We start from the raw sequence: 17,658 nt of genomic DNA, 5'->3' as shown, positions 1-17,658 counted from the left end.
TATTTCCAAGATCACTGCTTTTATAATTTATACTCAGGTAAAGGAGAAAATCCCTGGAAATATTATTTTTAAGAGGGGGTTCCCAAGACTTGACATTTTAGTGAAAGGGGTTCACAGGTTGTTAAAGTTTGGGAACCACTGCCTTACAACAACATATTCCTAAACTAAACAAAAGGAATGCAAGCAGTAATGCCCCCATTGTAATAATATGATGGGGTTGTTTCACTGCCTTAGTTACATAGCACATCACATCATAATTAGTACACAAAATAGACACTCTATAGGCTGTATGAAATCATGTTTTTCATTTGATATATATTCTGAAGCACATGGATTTGACTCTAAGTCAGAAATTTTCTGAACCTCTGGTAGGAGTAAGCGTAAATTTTGAAACTGGTCGGATATCAAAGTGGTCCAATTAAAAGAAATCTGATACCTAAGATCTAATTGTAGGGCTTTGTCTGCTGGACAATAAATAATGTGATTTACTGTGGCCGTGGTGAGATTAAAATGTAAGTCTAGCAAAGAGGTGGCCTTAATGTATACGCAGCTATCATTAGCTTGGAATAGCAACTGTCCTGTCAGGGTAGTTCCTTGTCCCATATCTGCTCAACAAACTTTGTTAAACATTGTGACCAGGGCCGGCTCCAGGGTTTTGGCTGCCCCAAGCAGCCAAAAAAAAAAAAAAAAAGCCGTGAGCGGGAGTGAGGGACCGTCCGCTGAATTTCCGCAGAATAGCTGGACCTGCCGCCCTTCTCCTGAGTGGCCGCCCCAAGCACCTGCTTGCCAAGCTGGTGCCTGGAGCCGGCCCTGATTGTGACAGCTTCCCCTTGCTTCAATTTCCTTACATACTGAAGCTGCAGGAGTTCCAAGGGCCAAAATGTCCACTGATTCCCTATTCCAATCCAAATATCAGGTGTTATTCCAGGAGCACTAACAAGAAATTGGCTAGGCATTACCAGGTGGTCTAATCTCCCAGATGTCATGGTGAATAATCCAGTCCCACATGCATCCTTCCCATGGACACGGCAGGATTCAGTATGTGGAAGCCCACACCAACCTGGACGCAATAAGTCGAACCTGGAAGTGCTTGCCGTCGACTGCGGTACTCCAGCTAGACGAGAGGAGTACCGCGGAGTCAATGGGGAGCCGCGGAGTCGACGGGGGAGCCTGCCTGCCGCGTGTGGACCGAGGTAAGATCGAACTAAGGTACTTGAAACTTCAGCTACGTTATTCACGTAGGTGAAGTTGCATACCTTAGTTCGATTTGGGGGGTTAGTGTAGACCAAGCCTTAGTTACTTACTGAGATCATTTCAATACCGGTAAAATTTCCAGTGGCAGAACACACTCTCTGAGTATGAGTCTGATTATTTACTAATTGGGTAACCAAAACAACAAGGACCCCTTCCCCCTGATATACTACAGACCCCTCGAATGGCCATTATATCAACCCCATTATAAAACCTTAATTTCAAATTCTTGAAGCTCATTTGTAGTGATGTCATATACTTTTATCTCCTTTGGCCAGTCTTTTTCCACTCAATTGTTCGCTTATATGGGATACCCTGAACCTTAAAAATAAACTTTTTCAGACAATATTTAAATAAATCACTAAAGTGTGAAGGCATTGGCCATTGGGTTTTATCAGATATATGGCATTGTCTGTATTTAGATGTTTTACAGGGGTAATAGTGTAATGGAGGGGTTGGCGGGGGCAGTGGCAACAAAGTGCCTTTGGTATTTGTCATTTAAAATCCAGTTAGGTAGGGCAATACATGCTGAAGGACTTATCCAAAAACACAGGGCGCAGCCTGTGGAATAAACCCCCTGTGACGGGTTGGATCACAGAAACCCCTTGGGAGCTGCCACCAGATGTGCAAAGACTACCCCTGCTTCTGTTTTCCCTGCCAGCTCAGGACTCCAGCACCCTGTCTTGCTGAGCCAGACACTCCCGTCTGGCTCCAGACACAGATCCAGAGTCTGAATCTCCTGTCCCAAAGCTGCAAGTTTACCTGAAAACAGCTCACAGTAGTGTGCTTGTCTTTAGCACTCAGATGCCCAACTCCCAATGGGGTCTAAACCCAGATAAATCCGTTTTACCCTGCATAAAGCTTATGCAGGGCAAACTCATAAATTGTCTGCCCTCTATAACACTGATAGAGAGATATACACAGTTGTTTGCTCCCCCAGGTATTAATACATACTCTGAGTAAATTACTAAATAAAAGGTGATTTTATTAAATACAGACAGTAGGATTTAAGTGGTTCAAAGTAGTAACAGACAGAACAAAGTAAGTCACCAAGCAAAATAAAATAAAATGCGCAGATCTATGCCTAATTAAACTGAATACAGATAATTTCCTCACCAGTTCCAGAGTGCTCCCTTTTACAGGCGAATCTCCTTTTAGCCTGGGTCCAGCTATCACTCACACCCCCTGCAGTTACTGTCCTTTGTTTCAGTCTCCTTCAAGTATCTGGGGGGGGTGTGTGTGGAGAGGTTCCTTCTTTAGCCAGCTGAAGACAAAATGGAGCGGTCTCCCACAGGTTTAAGTAGACTCTCTCTTGTGGGTGGAGACCCCCCTCCTCCCTCCTATGCAAAGCCCAGCTCCAAGATGGAGTTTTGGAGTCACCTGGGCAAGTCACATGCCCCTGCATGACTCAGTCTTTGCAGGCCGACGCCATTGTCCACATGGCATCTTGCATGTCTCCAGGAAGACTTCTCATGTGGATTGGAGCATTCCAAGATGCATTGTTCCCTAAGTGTCTCCTGATCAGGTACTTAACCTGGCGAATTCCTTCCTAAAGAAGCTGACCAAATGCCTCACAAAGCTTACTTAGAAATCAGGCAAGCATACAGCCCATATTCTTAACCTCGAGTAGGAAATGATATATATGTACAAATAGGATGAATAGATATAGTAGATCATAACCCTTACGGAGATATGTTATATGGCACAGGCAGCACAAAACATATTCCAGTTATGTCATACATACATTTATAAGCACCCCCTCCCCATAAAGCCTTATGGGGTACACTGTCACACCCCCAAATTCAATCAATACCACATTCCCAAACATGAGTCCCAAAAGTTTCTTCCTGCCAGTGTATAATTTTTTGTTTCTTCACCAGGGTCAGTTCTTAATGTCTTTTGTAGTCAGGAATTCCTGGACTTTGGCAATTTCAGCGGAGTGAGTATTCCTCCTTCTTTCCTGAAGGAATCGTGGCTCAGCATCATACAGGAGAGAGGTTACCAGCACATCACCCTGTAGTGCTTTGGTTTCTGTATCAAATACTGAATGCAGGTTAGCTCTGTCACTGGACAAGGGAGAGGTTACCAGCACATCACCTTGTCCTTTTCTCCTGCTGTTCAGAAGGAAGAAAAGAAATATCAAAAGGAGACGCAGTGAGACGCATGGGTCCAGGCAGTCAATCCTTGGCACTTCATAGTAGTGTTGGTAGTCAGCAGGACTTGGTAAGGGCCTTTCCAGTGTGGAGCCAAAGCAGTCTTTCATTGGTGGAGCTTTACATAGATCCATTCTCCTGGTTCCAAGGAGTGGCAGGGCTGCGAGGGTCTTTGGGTAGCGCTTCTTTTACCTGTGAGAAAAGAAACTAACACATTTCATTAATGCCTGGCAGTGTTTTGCAGATTTTACAGCTGCTTGGGCACATTCAAGCCCCCCCTTCTCGGTTGTCAGCCAAGTCTTAGCTGTGAGCAGTGTCCTTGAACGGAGCCAGTGTCTTATCTTTGGACTGAGCTTGCTAGCTATTGTTTTTTTAGTTAATTTGTTCTGTTCTATTTCCTTCTCCCCTTCTTGGCTTCTTTTAACCTACAAAAGAAACTTCCACTCTTCACTCATACACCTTTTCCCAACAATGAACACATACACATTGCCATTATACAGTACTTTAGTCTTATTATTCAATGTATGCCACATACACCCTTCCAGTAAAATAACTTTATTACAGAGCTTTGGAGCAACAAGCCAGGACAAGCACACCCACTTTTCAGGAGTCTACTTGGTACAACCTCTGGTGTCCAATAGCTGTCCTCCCTCCCCAGCCCTCTGGTTGGCAGGGGCCAAACTGAATGCAGGGTGGGGGGCCCCAGCTGGGAGGTGGGAAAGGAGAGGGGCTCAGGGGCACAATCATGGTGGGGGATGGTGGTGGCAGATGTGCTGGATCTAGGCTGGTGGGGCCCTGCCACACCCCCTGGCTTGAAGGGGTTTCTCAATGGCTCTCAGTGCCCCCCCCACACACACACACTGTACAGATTGTTTCAGTGCCTCTGCCTGGGACTAGGAGCCAGGGATAAGAACAGGGTACAGCTGGCGGGGGGTGAACCTGGGGCTGGGGGAGGCAGGCTGGGAACACAGTATAGAACAGATCTTGTTAACATAGAAATCAAAGTCCATCTTGGGGAGCATCCAGAGACCGGATCCGGCCCTGGGCTCTCCCCGCTGATTCCCAAACCAAGAGACTGACCCGATTCCAGCCCCCCATCTTCAGTGACATCCAGCTGCCCCTCCTCCGTGCTTTCTCTCTTTCCCAGGAAAACAGGTCACCTGGCCTCCCCCTATCTCTTTGTTCTCCCACACCTTTGGCTAGTTCCTTGCAGAGGACGGGGTCAGGCCATCGCTTCCAGGATACAGAATTTTGGCCATTCTCTATGCCCAGGCAGCCACTCTACAATCACACCTGCCCTCTAGAGGTCTCCGCAATGATCACACACCCGTATCCCACCAGCTTGATACTTGAGTAACACATGGGGAAACTGAGGCACACACATGATATTCAGAGAAACCATTAAGACCATTCCAGCTTCATCACACCCCTCTGAAACCAGCCCAGGAGCACTTTCTCCAGTGGCTGGAACCACTCTAACTATACGAGCCCCTGAGCCTGAGCTCCCAGGTGATGGAGAGACCTGGGAAAAGGGCTGAAGCCAGGCAGAGAAATGACTCTGCACAAAGGACACCTTTTAGGGACCTACTGGTGTTGCAGGGTGTTCAGTGCTGGGGTGGGGGGGGCAGGTCTGTATTGTGATAAAGTGACTGAGGGTTTTCCCAGTGTGGCAGAGTTCAGAGCGTCTGTCTGCAGGGAGAGACGGGGGACATGGACACAAGCCCCTTCTGTAACCTCTCCCATTGCCCCTCTCGCCCTGACAAGCTAAAGAATCACATCCACATTTTGTTCCAGATCATCCGGTCTTCCAGGGGACAGAGAAGGGAAATGGCTGTGATTGAGACAGCTCAGGTAGGGGAGTTGAAGGGAGCTGCGCGGGGTGGGGGAAGAGGAGGATTTGCTGTAGAGGGGGAGGGGCACGAAACACACAGTGTGAGGCAGTTTGGGGACAGGGTGTGATAAACCTGCTGGAAAATGATCAACCTGGGCCTGATTTTGTGAACAGGCCCATTGGCTAGGGGTGGAGGGGGACATTCCTCCATTTCTGACACTGGAAACACCCCACTAGCTGCTGTGAAATACAAAGGGAAGCTGTTGGGATTCCTGTCCCTCTCCCTGGCTCAGAGCTCTGCTTCTCGTATCAGCCTGTGGCTGGCAGGCGTGTGGGAAATGAGAAGACCCTGCCCTGCTCCACCTGCTGTGAAGGAAAAGGAGCTCTCACCTTCACCCCACCCCCTGAAGCCTCCTGGCTGCTCTGAGCAGGGTGTGGGGGGATTTCTGCTTTTCTGGCCCTCCCAGAGCTTCTCTGTTTTGCTTATTTTTCCCTGTGACTAGTGCAGAGGTGGGCAAACTATGCCCGTGAGCCACATCTGGCCCACGGGACCGTCCTGCCCAGCCCTTGAGCTCCTGGCCAGGGAGGCTAGCCCCTGGCCCCTCCCCTGCTGTCCCCCCTTCTCCACAGCCTCAACTTGCCATGCCGCCAGTGCTCTAGACTGCGTGGTGGTGTGGCTGGCTCCAGCCGGATTGCACAGCTACTAGTCCTGGTGCTCTGACCAGCACAGTAAGCGGTCAGGGGTGGGGGTTGGATAAGGGGCAGGGTTTCCAGGGGCAGGGAGCAGGGGGTGGTTCCATAGGTGTGGGAATCTCGGGGGGCCTGAAAAGGGGGGGGTTTCAATAGGGGTCGGGGCAGTCAGGGGACAGGGGGAATTGGATAGGGTGTGGAGTCCTGGGGTCTGCATGTCTGAGACTGGTCAGGTTCTTCCCTGGTCAGTTAGATTGGAGGGGAATGGGCTCCGTAATGCACAGCTGCTGTGTGAAAGAGACTTGCATCTCCATACACTCTCCAGTGAGAACAGGGTGTCAAAACCTACCAGATATACTGAATCATCCCAATCTGACCCTCCTCGCTTTCCAGGCGGAGAAGCCCTGTATTGTCCTGTCTGTGTTGTTTCTCATTCACACACACAATCCCTGTTCACTTCCCTCCTTGGTAACAGCTCCAGCCATGTGGAGGGCTCTGGGCTCTGCCGGTTTAGAAATGGGCAGGGGTTTAACTCCAGAGCTGGGTATGCGTCAGCAGGGCCCCCAGAGAGCACAGATCCTAGGAACTCCTAGTGAGGGCGTCACAATTCCCCCCACCTCCCCAGACGTCTGCCTCCTCAAAGGTGGCTCAGTTACCATGTTCCCATCCTCTTCAATTCCATGTTCTGCCAGCAGAGCACAGGGACAGGTTCCACCCATGGAATGTCCTTTCTAACAGACACTCTCTCAATCCTCCACACACCCTGATCTGGTCTGATTTCACTTCCTGCACAGGATTCCCCCTTCCCAAACCTGAACTTATCTCCCACCTGGAATGAGGGGAAGAGCCATGAGTGCCCAATCATTAGGCCTGTGAGGAAACAGAGATCCTGAGAGGTGCCTGCACAGGTGAGGACTGACACACAAACCATCTAGTGAATGAAGGAAAAAGTGGAGAATCCCACAAATGTGGTATCAGTAAGTGCCCTCAGTTCTTCCTCATCTCACCCAGGGCAGGGCTGTAGTCAGCAGATATGACTGACATTGCTTTCCACCTGTCCTGTTACCTGCAGGAGTTTCCTTCCCAATGTTTCTTCTCTGTGAATTTTTGGGTGGGATGTGGAGGTAGAATCCTATTATAAAACCTTAATTTCAAATTCAGCTTTAATATGTTGGGTTTTCCCTCCATGCTATTCCTCTTTCTTTCTCCCAGGCACAATGACTCCTGACTGGATTGTCTCTCTCCCAGCAGGGGAAGTGGAACCAGAGGGGACCTTTGTGGGAAGAGCTGAAGGGAATTTTTCCCAATGCTTGGAACAGGGAGAAGAGTGGGAAAATTGGCAGAGGTTAGAGAGGCTTCTGGGAAACCACTCAAGGGAGCAAATTGATTAATCTATTAGCTGTGGGGAAGGATACAGGGATCCCACAGCCCGGCAGACAACCCGGAAGGAAGAAAAATGCTATGAATGCCTTGGTTATGGAAAAGCATTCGTTCTGAGACCACAGCTTGTTATGCCTCAGACAATTCATACTGGAGACAAATCACTTCATGGGGAAAACTTCAATAACTGCTCATATTTTAATAACCATGGGAGAAACCACACAGGACAGAAACCCTATCAATGCCTGGAGGGCAAGAACTACTTGAATTGGAAGGTAGCACTGATAAGCCACATAGGAGGGAGACTCCATAAATGTTTAGACTGTGGAAAAAGTTTTATATGGAAGTCATACGTTGTCAGACATCAGGCTATCCACATAGGAGAGAGATCCCATAAGTGTTTGGACTGTGGGAAAAGTTTCACAAACAAATCAAATCTTATAACACATCAGAGGATCCATACAGGAGAGAGACCCCATTATTGCTCAGACAGTGGAAAAAGTTTCATACAGAGGTCACATCTTGTTAGACATCAGGCAATCGACACAGGAGACAGATCCCATAACTGCTTAATTTGTGGAAAAAGTTTCATACTGAGGTCAGCCTTTGTTTCACATCAGAGAATCCACAAAGGAGAGAGACCCCACATGTGCTTAGACTGTGGGAAAAGTTTCATACAGAGGTCAAATCCTACTTAGTCATCAGACTGGCCACACTGGAGAGAGACCTCATAAGTGCTTAGACTGTGGGAAAAGTTTCATACGGAGGTCAAATCTTGTTGAACATCAAGCAATCCACACTGGAAAGAGACCCCATCAGTGTTTAGACTGTGGAAAAAGTTTCATACAGAGGTCAGGCCTTGCTGTACATTGGAGAATTCACACAGGAGAGAGACCCCATCAGTGCTCAAACTGTGGCAGAAGTTTTATACAGAGGTCAACCCTTATTAAACATCAAGCAATCCATACAGGAGGAAGACCATAAGTGCTTGGACTCTGGTAAAGGTTTCAGAAACAGATCAGCCCTTCTAAACATCAGGCAAAAGACACATAGTGCTTAGACTGTGGAAACACATTTCAAATAGATGCCAGCCCTTGTTTTCCATCAGTGAATCCACCCAGGGGAGAGACCCCATAACTGCTTAGCCTGTGGAAAGAGTTTTATACGGAGGTCAAACATTGTTAAACAGCCAGCAATCCACAGAGGAGAGAGACCCCAAAAGTGCTTAGACAGTGGGAAACATTTCATAAACCGATCAGTCCTTGTTTTAAAGGAGAAAATCCACCCAAGAGCAAGTACTTGGACTGTGGCAAAAGTTGCACACTGAGATCCCCCTCATTAAACACTGGAGAATTCACTGGAGTCTTGTTTGAGGGAGAAGGCAACATGGCACATTTAATTTGAACACAGAGAAAGCTACTAACTCATAATTTGTCCAAAGGTGGTTAACACCGTTTCATTTATAAATAGACAATTTCATTAATTAAAAAAGGTGGTTTCATTACAGTAATTTCATTGCAAGTATACAGAGCCATATTGGTAGGTATAATTTATTAAAAGGGTGATTTCATTCTTCAGCCCTGCAACCTGTCCTGAAAGAGTTAAGAACCTTGCAGGATATTTGACCCAGATTCAGCCTTTAGAGACATGTTCGAAAAGTGTTTAAATGGTATTTGGGGCTATTCCAAGTAATAGAGACTAGAACTTTGAAATGTAAACTTGTATTGTTAAGAAAATGGAAGAAATAATAGTGTGGTTGATTAATCATGATTAACTCAAAAATAATTGTGAGTAGAAAAATTAATAGAATACCAACTGAAATTTGTTAAATGTTTTTGGAGGTTTTCCTACATTTTAATTTCTATTGATTTCTCTCACAACAAAGAAGAGAGAGTGTACAGTGCTTACTTTATATTATTTTTATTACAAATATTTGTACTGTAAACATGAAAAGCAAAAATAGTGTATTTCAATTCACCTCATACAAGTACCGTAGTGCAATCTCCCTATCATGAAAGTGTAACTTAGAATGTAGATTATTTTTGTTATATAAGTGCACTCAAAATAAAGCAATTACAAACTTTAGAGCCTAGAAGTCCACTCAGTGCTACTTCTTTTTCTGCCAATCGCTTAGACAAACAGGTTTGTTTCCATTTGCAGGCGATAATGCTGCAAGTGAGAAGAGGCAATTTTATGACACTGTTTCAGTTTGAGTTGCAAGATATTTACATGCCAGATGTGCTAAAAGAAGAACAGGAGTACTTGTGGCACCTTAGAGACTAACAAAATCCCTTCATGCTTCAACCACCATTGCTTAGCCTCCCTTTGCCCAGGGCTGGCTCTAGGTTTTTTTCCTGCTCCAAGCAAAAAAAATGTTGGCTCCCCTCCCCGTGCCCACCTGCTGCCCCATCCCTGGGCTGCCCCTTTCCCCCCACCCCGCTGCTGCCCCATCCCTGGGCTCTCCCCCAACTTGCACCCTCCTGCCACCTCAGCCCTGGGTCACTGGTAACTAGCTCCCAGGACGGGTCATTCAGCAGGAATTTTGGATGTGCACAGAACACAGACAGGATTGGTTCCCATATGGTTACAGAACTGCAGTAAAGTGGAACCATTTTCAGCTTGTGTGATTGGAGGATATCTGGATGCATATTATAAGACTGTCCTACATAAATGAGGAAAAGTTGAGGTGCCTTTATTATTCTTTTGTTCCACTCTTTGTTTCTATGGGGAATTTACCAATGCGATATCACTGTCTTCCTTTCAAACAAATTAAACTAAAAAAAAAAGGCAATGGCTGTTGAAAATAGCAATTCCAGTCCTAAAAACCACTGGGAAGCATTTCTTGCTCAATTTTATCCTACTTTTTCTTCAGTAAATTACAGTGGATCAGTATATTTGATTTGGGAGAAATGAAGTAACAGCTGCCCAAATTGAGCTTGAGCACTCCTGGATTTTGAGGTGTTCAAATCTGGAAGGCAGGTGCTAGATTCCCTTTCTGAATATTAGCTAAATCTGGAAAGGAAGAGTCAGTTTCTGCTTCCATGGCTCAGAAGTGGAAATCCTCCTGAGTGCCTGATACTGTATCTAAAGCTGCCCAGGTCCTCTAGCAGAGCCTCCCCTCCCTTACTTTTCATTTTAAATTCTAGTGGGATCCACATACCTCCCTTGCTAGGCTTCAGATAGACGGGGCACTGTCCATTTAGTCCACCCAATTCCTTCTTTGGGGGCTGCAAGGTGAGGTCACACCAGGATCCCTAATCCAGTCTGGGGATATCTTCTGAAGGGGATATCTGGGCCAAAGCCTTCTACTCCTTGGGCACACTTCCCAGGCCACCCCGCTCTAGCAGTGAGCTCTCCCTTCACAACAAGCTGCAGCATGAGGTTTCAGCTACCATACTCCTTCCCTTTCCTGTTGATAGCAGCCAAGGGTTTGCTGGGAAATGTAGTTCTTTCCCTGCTCTAGGGCTGGCTCTATAGGCAGGGAGCTAGGCAAGGAACTATAGCTCCGAGGGGCCTGCAGGTTTTCAGCTCCCATGCTGGATCCCCAGCTGCTCAATGGCTCCGCTTCTGCAGGGTTGTGAGAAGGGAGGAAGTGAGTTAAAAAAAAAAAAGGATGGCGCGAATGCCGCCCCCTGCAAATATGCTGCCCAAAGCACCTGCTTGTTTTGTTGGTGCCTAGAGCCGGCCCTGGATGGGAGGGGAAAATAAATCTCACTTATACATTGTCTGTCCTGGGATGGTTGTGAGGCTGCAAGGATTTTGGTTCCATTTGCCAGGAAGGAGTTAAAATTCAGGCAGCAGAAAAGCCAGAAACTGCTGAGAAGCAAGGACATAGTTTCTGTCAATACATGATAACTTAGTTCAGCTTATCAGTAAGAAGGAACAAAGCTTGTGCCCATGGAAAGCGACAGTTCAGTGAGGAAAACAGGATCAGGACGAGACAAGCAAGCAGGGATATTTCAGTAGCACAAACGGCACTGACAATTGATAAGCTTATATGGTTAATGCCCACCCAGTAACTTAGTTCTTAGAACAGAATAAACCCTCCGTTCACAGCCCACTGGATATCTGTAAGTACTAATCTCTACCCCCCCACACCCCGCCTCCTTCCCCAGTAAGGTAGTCATAGCTGTTTGATGCAATTAGGATGGCCTCTATATGTACGTATTGTTCTTATTTTTATCTTTGTTCAGGGTTCTCTTTTGACTCGTAACAATGTCAGTCTCTGTATGCACAGATAAATGCAAATGAATTGATAAGAGAATGTATATAACTGGCCACTATAGCACCATATCTTTGAAGCTGCTTGTCAGTCTTCCCGGTACCATAAATAAACCCCCTTCAGTATTGTCTGTGCTTGCCTGATTCTTGGGGGAAAAGAATCTTTTTTCCTAACACAATTGCTGGGAGATGCCTGAATGAGAGAGGAAAGAGACGGTTTCAGACCTTTTTATATTAAATACTGGAGTGTGTCTCGGTATGTTTCTCTATCATAATTAAAACACAATTCTAGGAGATCAGAGTGGGGACGCTGTTATAAATATAAAAGCCTGAAATCTCACCTCTTTTCTCCTTCCCCCCTCCAGACACTCTGCCGTCTGCACTAGAGACAAAAAGAGGAGGATCCCTAGGAGCACGCAGACAGGGTGAGTTTGCAGCTTAGATTGTTTTTAAATTATGAGACAATTCCAGAGAAAACATCTTCATGAGATTGCAGCTAAAGTTACCAACAAACTGACAGCGACCATGACACACACAGCCCTAAAAACACACACATCAAACAGCGAGGAGATCCACACTGGAATATGGGGGACTAGGGGCCAATGCCCTCCCCCAATTTTAAAAGTGGGATGTCCAGCCCCCCCTACTTTTTAACTTGGGCATAGTTTGAGGGAAGGGGGCCATGGGCAGGCGTGGAGCATTGCAGGCGTGGAGCATGGCAGTGCTTTGTGGCGGTGTAGCTGATCAGCTCCCCCCTGTGTAGCACAGCCCATGCCTGTGGCACCAGCCTCTTCCCAGTCCTGGCCCCTCTCAATGGCTCCACACCTGCTCCTCTTCCCACAAGGCCCTGCCCCCTGGCCAGAAGCTAGAGCCTGTTCTCCATCTGCCCTGGGCGGTGCACTCTGGAGAGCAAGGATATGTACCAGGGCTGATCTCAAGGCCCCTAGACCTCAGCCCAGGCCAGGTGGAGCATCAGGGGCTGTCCACAGGGGCCATTGTTCCCAGCCTGGTCAGGGGTCAGGGCCTTGTTGGGAAGAGGAGAAGTAGGGTGGGACCATGGAGGGGGTGGGGCCAGAGGTGGCTCTAGCTTTTTTGCCGCCCCAAGCATGGCAGGCAGGCTGCCTTCAGCAGCTTGTCTGGGGGAGGTCCCCAGTCCCGCGGATTCGGCGGCATGCCTGCGGGAGATCCCAAGTCCCGCGGCTTCAGTGTACCTGCCGCCGAATTGCCGCCGAATCCGCGGGACTGGCAAACCTCCCGCAGGCAAGCCGCTGAAGGCAGCCTGACTGCCATCCTCGCAGGGGCTGGCAGGCTGCCCCCCGCGGTTTGCCGCCCCAGGCACACACTTGGTGCACTGGTGCCTGGAGGCACCGCTGCCTTCGCCTGGTTGGGGAGTCATGCAGCTGACAAACACCTGCCAGGAATGGTCTAGATAATACTTAGTCCTGCCATGAGTGCAGGGGACAAACTGCTATCTGTAGTCATTTGCTCCATCAGAGAGAAGTTTTTTCCCAATAGCAGTTTCTTACAAACCCCTTACAGATCAGCAACTGGTACAGGTAGCACATTCCTACAGGGAACAGTTTCCTATTCGACACCCGCCAGCTACCACTGTGTGCAGAGCAGGGAGGAAGCCAACCCACGATGTGTTGGGGGCTGGGACAGCCACACCTGGAGGGAGCTGAAAGAGGGTTAAGAGGGGGAGGGGTGTAGAAGGGGGATTGAGGGAGGATGAGGGATGGGTCAGGGGCAGGAAGGGGATGCAGTGGGCAGGGCAGGGTACTAAGGGGGGATGGGGCAATGCAGGGGAATAGAGAAGACTTATGGGCCAGATGGGAACAGGGCTGCAATAGAAGGAAACTGTGTGTGTGTGGGGGGGGGGGGATGGGTCACTGTGAGGGAAAGGAGGAATGTCGGGGGAGGTTGGGGGTAGACTGTGAGAGCCAATGGAGACTGGCTGGGGGAGGGAGGGAAAGATGGTAGGGGTCGGGGAGAAGGAGAGGGAGAGATACAAGGACAGCTCCCCCAACCCACGGGGAAGGAGAAGGGGAGCGGTTGCCCCACCCAGACAGAGGGGAATTCTTTTACCGCAAATATCACTGACGCTTTGGGGGTAGGTGGAGGTTTCTGCCTAAGGGCTCAGAAGCTACAAGGCAGGTGTCCAGACTAGGGATGTGAATAACATTTTAAAGAAGTAACTGTTTCAACTATTAACATTGTATTGGTTAAATGTTAAAGGAATTCACAACACAGGCCCCACCCAGGATCCCAGCTCTCTCCCCCGCCCAGCATCCCGGCTGCCGCCATGACTGGTTAAGGCCCACAAAGCACAGGGGGAGAGGCTAGAATTGCTCTGGGCCCAGTGGAATGCTTTTTAGAGTAGGGGTGCAGTGCCCCCCTTATCCCTGTCTGTGCCCCCCCACCCCCTTGAGGTGGGGCTGGGAGCAGGGCCATGACTCCAGGAAAGGGGGAGTCAGGATGCAGACATGGGTAAGGGGCCTGAGGCTGGATATGGAAGCTGATGAAGTCATCCTCATCATACTGGAATTCCCCGCCCCCCGGGGGTGTCCCAGTCCATGGCCTGCACCCCGTGGAACCCTGGGGGAGGGCAGGGACAGAACTAGGTCAGCAGCCAGAAGTGCTCAAAGATCATGAGTTTACCACTCCCTGTCCCCCCCAATCAGTTACAGAGATTACCAAGTTCGGAGGCTTTTTATTTGTCCTCTGGATTTGTACCTTTCTGGGGACACTGGGAAAAAAGGTCCTGTTACCTAGAGCCTGACGGCGTGTGGCCACCGCCAGAGCACGTGTCTGAGCCACAGAATCCCTGCAGCACAGTCAGGGCCTGGGCAGGAGGCCTGGGACATGGGAGGGACAGACAGTGAGCTGCCCTGGCATCCCACAGGTGCTGTTTGTGCTTCCCCCAGGCTCTCACAGTGGCAGTACCGGCCCGCTCTTCTTCACCCCCCTGCTCTCTCCTGCAGGTATCAGCATGGATTGGCGGGGGCCCTTCGGAGGTGGGAGCCATCAGCGTTAGTGCACAGCTGATTTCACATCCATTGGATTCAGAGAAATACCTTTCCAGTGTCCCCCTGCACCACTGCGATCACCCCTCTGCTATAGATGTGAAACTTGATTGACATATGTGATCGCTCTGATCAGCATCTGTATGTGGAGAGGCTGGGGTCCCCCCCACTCCCCTTAGTGTTGAAAGGCGCTGGATTTCAGCGCCTCTTGCATTCCACAGGTGCCGGGGAAGGCAGAGCGAGCTGCGATGTGAATCCACGTGATCGCTTTTAGTCCACAGCCCCAGCTCTGCCTCCACGCTGGGCATCAGTGTAATTCCTGCTTCCCCCAGGGAGATCAGACCCACTCCATGTGTTCAACCTCCCAGGAAGCGGAGAAATCAGACTAATGCCTAGATTCCAAGGCCAGAAGGGATCACAGAGATATAATCTCATCTGCCCTCCTCTAGACCAGCCCAGAGACCTGCCCCCAAATAATTCCTACCACAGAGCTTTTCTATTTGTCTGACAATTTTATTCTTAACTATTGTTTTGACTAATTTCATCAGTACCGACGTTAGACTTAACGTTCTATAATTGCCGGGATCACCTCTAGAGTCCTTTTTAAATATTGGCGTTACATTAGCTAACTTCCAGTCATTGAGTACAGAAGCCGATTTAAAGGACAGGTTACAAACCTTAGTTAATAGTTCCGCAACTTCCATCTGGTCCCGGTGACTTGTTAATTTTAAGTTTATCAATTAATTCCAAAACCTCCTCTAGTGACACTTCAATCTGTAACAATTGCTCAGATTTGTCACCTACAAAAGCCGGATCAGGTTTGGGACTCCCTCTAACCTCCTCAGCCGTGAAGACTGAAGCAAAGAATCCGTTTAGTTTCTCCACAATGACTTTGTTGTCGTTAAGCGCTCCTTTTGTATCTCGATCATCAAGGGGCCCCACTGGTTGTTTAGCAGGCTTCCTGCTTCTGATGTACTTAAAAAACATTTTGTTATTACCTTTGGAGTTTTTGGCTAGCCATTCTTCAAACTCCTCTTTGGCTTTTCTTATTACATTCTTGCACTTAATTTGGCAGTGTTTATACTCCTTTCTATTTGCCTCACTAGGATTTGACTTCCACTTTTTAAAGGAAGTCTTTTTATCTCTCACTGCTTCCTTTACATGGTTGTTAAGCCACGGTGCCTTTTTTTTCAGTTCTTTTACTGTGTTTCTTAATTTGGGGTATACATTGAAGTTGGGCCTCTATTATGGTGTCTTTAAAAAGCGCCCATGCAGCTTGCAGGGATTTCACTTTAGTCACTGTACTTTTTAACTTCTGTTTAACTAACCCCCTCATTTTTGCATAGTTCCCCCTTTTGAAATTAAATGCCACAGTGTTGGGCTGTTGAGATGTTCTTCCCACCACAGGGATGTTAAATGCTATTGTATGGCTTGTGGGTAAAACACATGACTGGGGCTCTGGCGAGGGACAGTCAGTTCCTGCCTCCACTGTGAATTCCCTGCTCCTCTGTCAGTGCCTCAGTTTCCCACGAGTGTGTCTCTCGCTCCCCATGACTTTAGAATAGGAACACTACCGAACTGGAGCTGGTTGAATATTGGCAATTTTGAAATTAAAAAAAAAAACATTTCAAAAGGGAACAAAAAAGCTTCAGTTCAGACCCCTCCTATTGTTTCATTTTGATCCCAGAGGTTTATTTTGGTTTGCAGTTCACCTTTTATGAAATATGATGCTATACCATGTTGGCAACAGGAACTGAAATGATTAAAAATGTCACCAAAATCTATATACTGCTGCAAAACATTTTGATTTTGACAAAACTGGAGTTTTGGGATCTGGCAGACTGGAGCTGGAGTGGCTCTGGAGAGAGATCTGTACACTGGCGCTCAGCCGACTCCCCTCCACCCGGAGAGCCAATTGCAGAGTTGGACACTGAGGAGTTGCTGATATTCAGAACAGAGTTCGTGCCACTGTTTCTGTAGCATCCCTGCCAGCTGTCAGCCTGCTCCAGCAGCGGGGCTCTCAGCCATGCAGTGAGAGATGGACACACCTGGGGAGAGCAGGGGAGACGTGCAAGAGGCAGAGGAAGAGTGAGGAGCAGCTGGGGAGGAGAATGGCTCTTCTTGCCAAAAGGGGAAGCATGGTCAGGGGGGAAAGGGGTAGGGGGAAGGAATGGGGAGATGGAGTGGTGGGCAAGGGGCATGGGATGGGGAAGAGAAGGGGAGAAAGGAAGCGGGGGCAGAGGGAGAAGCTGGGTTGGTTTGTAAACAGTGTCCTCTGCTGGGCTGCGCAGAACAGCGCTGCTCCTGTTGTACTGTGCCTCATTGTGCCCTGCCCGCCTGCCCTTCCCTCTGGAGACTGACCATTCCGCCTCCTGCACCTTGCCCCGTGGGGGCCCACAAATAGGTTAGGCATTGGGCCCACAAAAAGTTAATCCGGCCCTGCAGAGTGGGGCTAAGAGTTTTCCTTTCGCCTTTCTGATTGTGTCCTGATTTTTTATTACTTGCTGTTTTGTAAATTGCATTTGTTCTGAACTATAGACAATGGCCAGGGAAGAGGTCAGGGAAGCGTCCATAGCGAAGAAAGTACCCAGAGTGGGGATGCTCTAGCCCGTGTCCTGAGTGGTCACAACCAGGTTGGGGGGCGAGCCCCTCAGGAAGCCTGGGCCCAGCCTTGTCGGGGTTATAAGGACTTTGCCACACAGGAGAGTGGAAGGGGAGCCCTCAAGGTGAGGCAGGCTCTGGGTGAAGGGAGTGAGGACTCAGATCCTTCTACTATTCGATTCCACCCGGGTGGTGTTTAAATCAGGAAAGTTTCCCCGTCTACCTCTGTGCATGTTTACTGGTTTCTCCTAAAGTTTATTAAGTATTTTGGGAAAATGTGTCGGAGCGGCCACCAGTGACAGCTGCTGGCCTTACTCTGAGGCCGCCAAAAAATTTGGTTGTGAGAATCCCCGGGCTAGATGCTCATGATGGGCCCTTCTGACCTTAGAGCCTGTGAGTGGAACAGAAGCTGAACACAGAGAGAAGAAGTCAAAGCAGTCGGTTGATCGCTAGGACCCAGGAGCAGCTGGGAGGCGGCTCTGGGGGGAGCGATCGCTGGGCTCAGGCC

The 17,658-nt window shown here is 48.5% G+C and overlaps 1 long non-coding RNA gene across 2 annotated transcripts; it reads left to right on the top strand.

Annotated features, from left to right (window-relative positions):
* The first annotated feature begins 10,797 nt into the window (after positions 1–10,797).
* Positions 10,798–15,255, top strand: LOC128847542 (uncharacterized). Of its 2 annotated transcripts, none has more exons than XR_008446912.1 (3): positions 10,798–10,897; positions 11,892–11,951; positions 14,508–15,255. It is a non-coding gene; the product is annotated as an uncharacterized LOC128847542 (long non-coding RNA). The 2 variants fall into 2 exon arrangements; XR_008446911.1 differs by lacking the exon at positions 10,798–10,897 and adding an exon at positions 11,203–11,375.
* Positions 15,256–17,658: the final 2,403 nt, after the last annotated feature.

This window comes from Malaclemys terrapin, chromosome 13 (genome assembly GCF_027887155.1).
Source record: "Malaclemys terrapin pileata isolate rMalTer1 chromosome 13, rMalTer1.hap1, whole genome shotgun sequence".
In the NCBI taxonomy this organism is placed as follows: Eukaryota; Metazoa; Chordata; order Testudines; family Emydidae; genus Malaclemys; species Malaclemys terrapin.
Note: the sequence above shows the minus strand (reverse complement) of the source record. Positions and strands in the feature narration are given on the sequence as shown.